The sequence below is a fragment of the Hemiscyllium ocellatum genome, chromosome 49 (genome assembly GCF_020745735.1).
Source record: "Hemiscyllium ocellatum isolate sHemOce1 chromosome 49, sHemOce1.pat.X.cur, whole genome shotgun sequence".
Taxonomy (NCBI): Eukaryota; Metazoa; Chordata; class Chondrichthyes; order Orectolobiformes; family Hemiscylliidae; genus Hemiscyllium; species Hemiscyllium ocellatum.
In genome coordinates, this window is record NC_083449.1 from 8,003,484 (window position 1) to 8,014,010 (window position 10,527).

The following is a 10,527-nucleotide window of genomic DNA, read 5'->3' on the forward strand; positions in this document are numbered from 1 at the left end:
TTACAAGCATACAGTCTAACCTGCTTCTAATCTTACAAATGGTAATTGGCTTTGAATAATGGAATTTATCGTCACTGAGGTGGTATGCATTGAGAACTGGGTGAAATCATATAGATTTATACATCGTCAGTTGAGTTTAACTCTTGGATTGAATGTGTACTTCCGGAAATGGAGCTCAATGTGTGTCTGACTCAATCCACTCAGACAGTGGAAAGGACCTTCTCCTCTCTGACAGTGGTAACATACCTGCTGGGTGTGAGAAGCAGCTGGTCACTCTTGGATTGAGCCATCAAATATTTGCCTGGAGAAAGACGAAAGAGACAGTTCCTGTAAATCACCAGCAGCTGAGTAGGAAGACATCAAATGATCAATGTCATTCAGGTCATGATCATTATAAATCTTTGTTTTGAACAAGGTAAGGTGAATAGTATAGACCCTGGTTCCACTCGAGCCCTGAGCACCTTCGAGTATTTTTTCTATTTGCGAAATTCAAAAATATTTTACTTTGATATGAATAAACTAACAACATATGCACAGCTCCACAAATGTAATGATTACACAGTTCAATATCCAACTCCCAATACACCGCCTGTTGAAAGACGAACACTGGACACGATTTCACATACTTTGAGACGTTTCCCGGTACCTGCTATATTTACCCTTCACAGGATAATCACATTTGATTCTACTGTCCTTTATTTCAACGTCTATTCGCAACAACAAGTGTGAAACAGAAGTCAAACAATGAATTCCCATCAGTGTTTAGGGGATTGTAAACCACAAGAATGTCCCACAGCAGCTTCTTCCCGCTCTGCCTCCCTCAGCAGGCCCACACACAGCCCGAGAAAGGCCTCTCTCTTCCCCCCAGCCCGCTCACTCCAAGTTCCGGGACCAGTTCCTGCTCCGCTCGGCCTCTTACAAACAGCCCCCGGTTCTCCCTGAACTCACCCCGAATCAATCCCGGTCTCGGAGCCCCCTCTGTGTCCCAGGCTCCCATCCCGATGTGCTGCTGGAAGGAGCCTGCTGTTCCCTCGCTTCCCTGGGCGCTGATCTCTCCATTGCGGTCTGTTTCAAACAAACCTCTTGCACTCACTGAGTAAATGCTCCTCAATGGCAGCGCTGGGGGAGGGCCTCACGCATGCGCTCCTCTAGCCATGAGCCATCAGCATGGGGGACATTGCGCATGCGTTGTTTTCCCGCTGCTTCCCAGCAACAAACATCAATTGGTCATTTCCCCAATTCCCTTTTCTCCCAGTTTGACCAAAGCAACTGGAGTTATGAGGGAAAGGGCAGAGAAGGTTTCAAACTGGGACATTGCCCTTTTATGAAGCTCCAATGGTGCTCATTCCCGGGTCATGTTAATAACATCTCCCTCCGGCTCTCTCACAATCTGATCAGGGAGCGGAGAAGGTGGCGGACACTCGGCCCATCCCCTGTGCTCCCCATTCGATAACATCACGTCTGATCGAATGTTTACTGTGGTATATAATTCTGCTGACCCCTCACCCACAAACATTAACTCCTTGCCCAAAGTAAAGATGGAATAAGTGGAGCATTCCTACAAAGGCAGAAAATTACTGATGGAGAGAGTTTTACATCTCTCTTGCTTATTTCGGGATCAGGAGGTCCGTGCACAAGTCAGACCAGGTGTGCAATAACATCTCTGGGACTCGGTTTAGTTTGTAGTGGATGACAGATTTTAGTGTCAGGTATGCTGCAGACAGAAGCCTTGCGATGTATTGTATGTCACAACGAGAGACCCCAGCTGTTTTTGTTCATTCATTCCTGGGACGTGGATGCCGCTGGCTGAGCATTGATTCTCCAGCCGTTTGAGAAGGCGGTTGTGAGCCACCTTCTGGAACAGCCGTTGTCCATGTGCTGCCCACAATGCCATGAACACGGAGTTCCAGGGTCTTGATCCAGTGACCGTGAAAGAACGCAGTTTTCTTTCCAAGTCATCATGGTCAGTGGAGGGGACCTTGTCCGATATCAAGGCGGCGTTCCCTGACATCAGCTGGGGTTGGACTGGGGTGTACAACGTTGAAAATCACACAACACCAGGTTATAGTCCAACAGGTTTAATTGGAAGCACACTAGCTTTCGGAGCGACGCTCCTTCATCCCTTTCCCTGACATCAGCTACCTTTAACCTTTTAGATGGAAGTCGTCGCGATTTGGAAGGTCCTCCTTTTACAAATTACAAAACTTGAATTTTTTTTTCAGCGGCACAGACAGACGTCTTTCCGGCCGACAGCGAGAAATCAGAATAGTGTGCTGCCCCCCGCCCCCGGTAACTGGATCAAGGATATCTCGGAGAGAGTGCACGATAATTACAAAGAGACGTACACATTGGAACTAACTACACAGGATGAGATTCCGAAAGAAGAATAAGGAAGAGAGGCAAGAATTTAGAAAGGAGGTCTTCTCCTAGATTACTCCCGCTACTACGAGCGAGGGAGGGAAGGAATAGGATGGTAGAGCAGAGGAAAGTGCAACTCAGGAGCTGGTGCAGGGGAGAGGTGTTCCCATTTTTTGGATCATTGGAATTTCTTCTGGGGAAGAAATGACCGGTATAAAAAGGAAATGAATTGGAAGTGTTCTAATATACTGGTAGGGACATTTCCTTGAGCTGCTGGGAAGGGGTTAAATTGGTAAGGTGTGGGGATGGGGGGAGGTCAGTGGGAATCAGGGAGATAGTGAACAGAGATATCAATCTGAGACTGGCAGACAGGAACATAGCAGAGAATGAGGTAGGGTTGATAACTTAAGCTGCATTTATTTCAATGCAAGAGGCCGAACAGGGAAGGAGGATGAACTCAGGACATGATTAGGAAAATGGGATTTGAATTGGGATATCATAGCAATTACAGAGACATGGTTTGGGGATGACACAACTGGCAGTTTAATGTTCCAAGAGCCGATTGTTATAGGAAGGATGGGGGGAGGGGTCAGCAAGAGAAAATGGGGAGTGACATGTTTGGTAAGAGATAAGATCACACCTTTTCTTAGGGAGGATATTCCTGGATTATATCATGGAAATTATTTGGGTGGAACTGAGAAATAAGAAAGGGTTTGATCACCTTATTGGGATTGGACTGCAGACATCCCAACAGTCAGCAAGAAATTGAGAAACAAGTTTGTCAGGAGATCTTAGATCTGCAGGAATAATGGTGTGGTTATGGTGAGGGATTTTAACATTCCAAACATAGATTAGGCTTGCCATATTGTTAATAGTTTAGACAGAGAAAAATATCTTAAGTGTGTACAAAAAAAAATTCTGACTCAGTATATGAATGTACTTTGTAGACAAGGTGCAAACCTTGACCTACACCTGGGATATAATGATGTGTCACTGGGGACCATAATTTTATTAGTTTTAAAACTGTGATGGAAAAGGGTGGACCAGATCGAAAAATTAAATTTCTAATTTGGATTAAGGGGAATGCGAGGATTGCAGATGCTGGAGATCAGAGCTGAAAATATGTTGCTGGAAAAGTGCAGCAGATCAGACAGCATCCAAGGAGCAGGAGAATCGACGTTTCGGGCATGAGCCCTTCTTCAGGAATGAGGAAAATGTGCCTAGCAGGCTAAGATAAAAGGTAGGGAGGAGGGACTTTGGGGAGGGGCGTTGGAAATGCGATAATTTGAAGTAAGGCCAATTTTGAGGGTACTATGCAAGAATTTTAAACATTAACTGAGGTCAGATATTCACAGGCAAAGGGAAGGCTGAAAAATGGGAAGCCTTCCAAACTGAGAAAAAGAGGGTCCAGAGACAGTATGTTCCTGTTCGGGTGAAAGGCATGACTGGTAGGTGTAGGAAGTGCTGCATGAGAAAACAAGTTGTGGTTTTGGCCCAAATAAGAAGGAAGCATATATTAGTTAAATACAGAAGAGGCTGAGTGAACCCTTCAAAAAGTATAAAGGCAGTTGGGAAAAACCTAAGAAGGAAATCAGGAGCACAAAAAAGGGACATAACATAGCTTTGGCAAATAGTGTTAAGGAGAATTCAAATGGATTTTCATAAATACATGAAGGTCAAAAGGGTAACCAGGGAAAGAGTAAGGCTGCTTTGTTAATCTTTGCTGAGCCCATGTGTGGAACAACAAGAAATGTGGAGATACTAAGTGAGTGCTTACTGAGGACAAGAAATTGGAAGGTATGGAATGTGGGAAAATAAATGGTGACATCTTGAAAAAAAAACCAAGGGCCATAAAGACCCCAAACCCTTCAGCAAACCGGCTAAAAGCCTGATTATGGTACGCTGCGCATGGTTTCATGGACTTGTTAGTTTTCATGGAGGGTTAGTTGGAAGACACACGGCTTTCAGTGGCAGTGATTAATACATTGCGTTGAACGTTAAGCAATTTTTTACACAATATATTAGGCAGGGGGTTGTTAATTCCGGATGAAATCTCCTCTCTCTTCATCGTCTGCCTTGCTGTTCCCGCGAGCTGTAACTATATGCTCATTGCTGGGAAAACATCAATCGTTTTCTTTCAAATTTGAAAATTCCCGCCACGATGTAGATCAGAGAAGTTAAAAATCACACAACACCAGGTTATAGTCCAACAGGTTTAAATGGAAGCACACTCGCTTTCAAAGACATCCACCAGATGAAGGAGAGGCGCTCCGAAAGCGAGTGTGCTTCCAACTAAACCTGTTGGACTATAACCTGGTGTTGTGTGTTTTTTAACTTTGTGCACCCCAGTCCAACACCGGTATCTCCAAATCATGACTAGATCAGAGAAGGCCGTTTTACGGAAAGGATTCGAGATTCTCTTCGGAGGGAAGGTTCAGACTCAATGGGCCGATTGCCCTCATTCAGTCTTGTCAGGATTTCATGAACATTCTTGGCCGTGAGCGCATTAATTATCCCATAGATATCATTTTATTATCGTGCTCCCCCATTGCTAAAGCTTCACATGAATTATTCCAATCCGGCAATTGTTCTGATTTGATCTCGGTTCATTTTGAAAGCTTCCAACCGACAGCAGAAAGCCTCATTTACATCATTCAATCATCATTACCACCCACCAACCCACGCGGAGTTTTGGAAATTGAAAAATCAGTGTGTAATGTATCTACCCGTGGGTCTGTAAGAAAAGGGACACTTCTTTTGTTTCCCAGTGGTGACACTCAGGGCTCACATTCCAACCGGGGCTTATAGCTCCTGGAATAATCAAATATTAGAGAGTAACTTGAATAAATAGCAACAAACAGACAAAAAAAGATTCACTAGTGTTTAATATGCTCCCAAGAGACAGTGAGTAGAGAGGGCACGTTCCTTTCTCTTGAAGCCAGCGCCAAATCATCAACAACTTTCCCTCCCATATGAAAAGCCCGCCGATTTACAAACAACGGAGTATGTTTTACATCGAAAAAGAGGACGTCGTTCAGAGGAGAATCCATCAATATTTGTTACTTCGGTTACAAATATATACTTCAGACAAAGTTAAAAATCACACAGCACCAGGTTATCGTCCAACATGTTTAATTGGAAGCACACTCGCTTTCGGAGCGTCGCTCCATCAGGTGCTTGTCTCTGGAAGCGAGTGTGCTTCCAATTAAAACTTAGACTTAGACTTACAGTGTGGAAACAGGCCCTTCGGCCCAACAAGTCCACACCGACCCGCCGAAGCGCAACCCACCCATACCCCTACATTTACTCCTTACCTAACACTACGGGCAATTTAGCATGGCCAATTCACCTAACCCGCACATCTTTGTGACTGTGGGAGGAAACCGGAGCAAACCCACGCAGACACGGGGAGAACGTGCAAACTCCATACAGTGTCTGAGTCGGGAATTGAACCCGGGTCTACAGGCGCTGTGAGGCAGCAGTGCTAACCACTGTGCCACCGTGCCGCCCTAACTGTTGGACTATAACCTGGTGTTGTGTGATTTTTAACTTTGTACACCCCAGTCCAAGACCGGCATCTCCAAATCATACTTCAGACAATCTCTCTCGCTCATCCATTTGCCTAACTGCATTTACCTCTTTCTACTTTTGTTCCTTTGCTGGACCTGAAGAACTGGCAGAAACAAAAACGAGGGCCAAGAACCGCAATATGCAATTAATCTCTTCATTTCACATTTCAACAACACTCCGGTATGTTGAATAAACATCACAGAATGTTCTTCCGGGTGATCATAGTAATCGTGTTTAATGTTGCCTAGTCTTTCTGCACTAATTCTGACATCAGCAAAAGCTCCATATTTGCCATCCCAACCCTGCAGCTGCTCTGGTTTGATCTCGCTTCATTTTGAAAATCTCTCACCGACAGCAAAAAGCCTCATTTATAGTAATCTGCAATTAGTCATTACAGCGTCAGGGATTCAGGTTCGAGTCCCCCTGGCGTAGAACTCAAGACATAGACGGCCAGTCGTAAGATGCACCTGCTCCTTGTATTCAAAGACGGAGCACATTTCTTTTTCGTTTGCCTGGGGTGATAGTCACCGTTCATATCCCACCGTGAATGGTGGCTCCGGAACTGAGCAAGTGTTAAAGTGTAACTTCAAGAAATAGAAACAGCTGAAAAATGGCTCACTAGTGCTCATATGCTCCACAGCAAGGGAAAACGGGACTGAAGACACAATAATTAAATAATGTGCAATAATAAAAAATATGCATTATGAATAGACAGATGCAGAATAAAAGTAACTTCAACAATGAGACATTTGGTTTCTACTTGAACGTAGACAGAGATACCACGGAAACCTAAGCAAGGAAACATCCTACACTGACTGACAGGAGCAGTTTTTATTTTAAATAAGCTGATCTGTCCATTGCTACATGATAGTTTTACCCTGATTCCTGAAGAAGGGCTCATACCTGAAACGTCGATTCTCCTCTTCCTTGGATGCTGCCTGACCTGCTGCGCTTTTCCAGCAACACATTTTCTGTTTTACACTGATACTCTGTACAACAGGTTGTGATTGCCTTTTATTCATCTGAATCACATAATTGGTACAGCAGCCATTTATCCCATTCTATTCTTTAACTGTTCTGCATACAAGTTTCTAGTAATAGCTGGGATTCTGAACTATATACTCGTCTGCTCTCCTCTTCCTTCACCCACAGACTAAGCAAAAGGTCAGAATTCACAAAATGCTTAGAGATGAAGTTTAAGACCCCGTTTCAACATCCTCATAACTTCTCTAATGGAATAAATCACAGTCACGGAAAACATTAGTGACTGCCAGAGAATTAACCCAAATTGGTACACAAGAGTAGAAGCTGATTTGTACAGATTGAGAACGTCACTCTCACAGTCACACAGCAGAAACAGACTATGCTGCTCCCACATATTCACATTGTAGAAGCTGACAGAGAGAGAGAATGGTAGTTACATATACATCCTCATAGGTCAAAACAGGGCAGGACATATTGTTTGCCAACACTCCCCATGGCCCTACCATTAACTGTATAAGACCACCAGGTGCATATGAATAGCTGCTTGAAAGTGGAGTGGCGGTTAGAAAAGGTTGTAAAAAAGGTGTTCGGCATGCTTGTCTCCTTTAGTAAGCGCACTGAGTTTAGGAGCTGGGGCATCATGTTAGGGCTACATAGGACATTGGTTAGGGCACTTTTAGAGGACTGTGTACAATTCGGGTCACGCTGCTAAAGGAAGGATGTTGTTAATCTTAAGAGGGTGCAAAACATATGACAGCAATGTTACCAGGATTAGAGGGTTTGAATTACCGAGGGAGGCTGAATAGGCTGGGGCTTTTCCCCCTGGACCATGGGAAGCTGAGGGGTGATTTTTACAGCTGTTTATAAAATCATGAGGGGCATCAATACGATGAAAAGCTAAGGTCTTTTTCCTCGAGTGGGGGAGCATAGAGGCATAGGTTTAAGGTGAGAGGGCAAAGATTTAAAAAATAACATGAGGAACAACCTTTTCATGCAGAGGGTGATGTGCATATGGAATGAGCTTCCAGAGAAAGAGATGAAGGTGGGAATAATTACAACATTTGAAAGGAGCCCAGATTGGTAAATGAACAGGAAGGATTGAAAGGGATATGTGCCAAATTTAGAATCCAGAGAAGGTATATTCCTGTCAGGATGAAAGGAAAAGCTGGTAGTTATAGGGAATGCTGGATGACTAAAGAAATTGAGGGTTTGGTTAAGAAAAAGAAGGAAGCATATGTAAGGTATAGACAGGATAAATTGAGTGAATCCTTAGAAGAGTATCAAGGAAGTAGGAGTATACTTATGTGGGAAATCAGAAGGGCAAAAAGGGGACATGAGATAGATTTGGCAAATAGAATTAAAGGAGAATCCAAAGGGTTTTTACAAATACATTAAGGACAAAAGGGTAACTAGGGAAAAAATTAGGCCCCTCAAAGATTAACAAGGTGGCCTTTATGTGGAGCCACAGAAAATGGGGGAGATACAAAATTAATATTTTGCATCAGTATTTACTGTGGAAAAGGATATGGAAGATATAGACTGTAGGGAAATGATGGTGACATCTTGGAAAATGTCCATATTACAGAGGAGGAAGTACTGAATGTCTTGAAACGTAAAGGTGGATAAATCCCCAGGACCTGATCAGGTGTACCCGAGAACTCTGTGTCAAGTTTGAGAAGAGATTGCTGGGCCTCTTACTGAGAAATTTGTATCATTGATAGTCACAGGTAAGGTGCCAGAAGACTGGAGGTTGGCAAACGTGGTGCAACTGTTTAAGAAGGGTGGTAAGGACAAGCCAGGGAGCTATAGACCAGTGGGCCTGATGTCGGTGGTGGGCAAGTTGTTGGAGGGAATCCTGAGGGATTGGATGTATATGTATTTGGAAAGGCAAGGACTGACTTGGGACAGTCAACATGACTTTGTGTGTGGAAAATCATGTCTCACAAACTTGATTGAGTTTTTTGAAGAAGTAACAAAGAGGATTGATTAGGGCAGAGCATAAGATGTGATGTATATGGACTTCAGTAAGGCATTTGACAAGGTTCCCCATGGGAGCCTGATGAGCAAGGTTAGATCTCATGGAATACAGGGAGAACTAGCCATTTGGATACAGAACAGGCTCAAAGATGGAATAGAGATGGTGGTAGTGGAGGGTTATTTTTCAGACCAGAGGCCTGTGACCAGTGGAGTGCCACAAGGATCGGTGCTGGGTCCTCGACTTTTTGTTATTTACATAAATGATTTGGATGCGAGCATAAGAGGTACAGTTAGTAAATTTGCAGATGACACCAAAATTGGAGGAGTAGTGGACAGTGAAGAGGGTTATCTCAGATTACAACAGGATCTTGACCAGATGGGCCAATGGGCTGACAAGTGGCAGATGGAGTTGAATTCAGATAAATGCGAGGTGCCGCATTTTGGGAAAGTAAATCTTAGCAGGACTTAAACAATTAATGGTAAGGTCCTAGGGAGTGTTGCTGAACAAAGAGACCTTGGAGTGCAGGTTCATAGCTCCTTGAAAGCGGAGTCACAGGTGAATAGGATAGTGAAGATGGCGTTTGGTATGCTTTCTTCTATTGTTCAGAGTATTGAGTACAGGAATTAGGAGGTCATGTTGCAGCTCTACGGGACATTGGTTTGGCCACTGTTGGAATATTGCATGCAATTCTGGTTTCCTTCATATTGGAAAGATGTTGTGAAACTTGAAAGTGTTCAGAAAAGATTTATAAGGATGTTGCCAGGGTTTGAGGATAGGGTGAGTCTGAACAGGCTGGGGCTGTTTTCCCTGGAACGTCAGAGGCTGAGTGGTGATCTTATAGAGGTTTACAAAATTATGAGTGGCATGGATAGAGTAAATAGGCAAAGTATTTTCCCTGGGGTTGGGGAGTCCAGAACTAGAGGGCATAGGTTTAGGGTGAGAGGGGAAAGATATAAAAGAGACCGAAGGGGCAACGTTTTCACACAGAGGGTGGTCCGGGTATGGAATGAGCTGCCAGAGGAAGTGGTGGAGGCTGGTACAATTGCAACATTTAAAAGGCATTTGGATGGGTATATGAATAGGAAGGTTTTGGAGGGATATGGGCCAGGTGCTGGCAGTTGGGAGTAGATTGGGTTGGGATACCTGGTCTGCATGGATGGGTTGGACTGAAAGGTCTGTTTCTATGCTATATATTTCTATGACTCCATGCTAACAAATGAGATTTGATTAGTTTATGGTGTAACTCTGCAAGCTGAAGGTTACAGGTTGATAACTAGACTCTCATATATACACAGCAAAAACTTGACAGGTGGCATATGATAAATGCAATTACATAGTCAGAAACCAAAGACTGACAGGTACAAATTAATAACTGCACCCTGAGATACACAGAGCAAAAGCTGACATGCATATACTCATACAGCACAGAAAAGCCTTTCAGGCATCGTGTCTGCACTCACAATAACTTCCACGGAAGGTTTGTTAATTTCCTGCACTTGTCCCATATCCTTAAATGGCATGATATTTCAAGTGTTCATCCAAATACGTCTTCAAGGTTAAAGTTTTTGGGCTCCACTGCCTTCCAAGGCAGTATCTTCCAGATTTCCACCACTTGCTGAGTGAAAGAGATTTTCCCT

The 10,527-nt window shown here is 43.8% G+C and overlaps 1 protein-coding gene across 1 annotated transcript in view; it reads right to left on the reverse strand.

Annotated features, from left to right (window-relative positions):
- LOC132837315 (histone H3-like) overlaps nucleotides 1-10,527 on the reverse strand; it is a 489,210-nt gene that overhangs the window by 305,481 nt on the left and 173,202 nt on the right. The window lies entirely within an intron of this gene.